The 565-nt window shown below is 41.2% G+C and overlaps 1 long non-coding RNA gene across 1 annotated transcript in view; it reads right to left on the bottom strand.

Annotated features, from left to right (window-relative positions):
- The window catches only part of LOC119591975, a 47,801-nt gene extending 47,302 nt beyond the window's left edge, over positions 1–499 (bottom strand). The window contains exon 1 of the long non-coding RNA XR_005230387.1: positions 298–499. This is a non-coding gene — a long non-coding RNA (uncharacterized LOC119591975). The remainder of the gene's footprint in view (positions 1–297) is intronic.
- Between the last annotated feature and the right edge of the window lie 66 nt (positions 500–565).

Raw genomic sequence — 565 nt, 5'->3', positions numbered from 1 at the left:
CATTTCCATAATTTCTACATATTTGGGTGGCTGGGAGTAAGACAAATTATTCTGAGTATTTCTGTTAACCCTTCACAACAGGACTGTATAAGTGACGTGGCCTTTCCCCTTTGTTCTCTGGGCCTAAAACCCCCCACATATTCTGGCCATGGCGACCTAGCCTTGCTAGGCTCGGCTCTTGGCCTAACAAAAAGTTCCAGGAGGAATTGGCTAAAACAGTGCATGTACTTATATATCAGGTTCTGACAGCCTGCGTGGGTGTTATTTATCACATAACTAAAGAATTTCCAAACTTACTTCATTTTCCGGGCTATTACTGCCCTCTTCTCCCTCCATTTCTCCTCCTTCTTCTTTTTTCCTTTTCGTAATTTTAAACTGCTCCCTCCATTTCTCGCCACATTCCTGCCAGTTTATTTTGTTTATTTTGACAAGTAAATGAACAGCGAACACCTGCTAACGAATACCTTTTGTCGAACCTGTTTCTGCGAACAGGAAAAACGAACAGCGATAACGAAACCCTTTTCTTCTATTTTTGATCTTCTTCCTTAATTCGTTATTTGTAGGC

The sequence above is a fragment of the Penaeus monodon genome, chromosome 29 (assembly GCF_015228065.2).
Source record: "Penaeus monodon isolate SGIC_2016 chromosome 29, NSTDA_Pmon_1, whole genome shotgun sequence".
Taxonomy (NCBI): Eukaryota; Metazoa; Arthropoda; class Malacostraca; order Decapoda; family Penaeidae; genus Penaeus; species Penaeus monodon.
The sequence above is the reverse complement of the archived record's forward strand: the minus strand, read 5'-3'. Positions and strand labels throughout refer to the sequence as shown.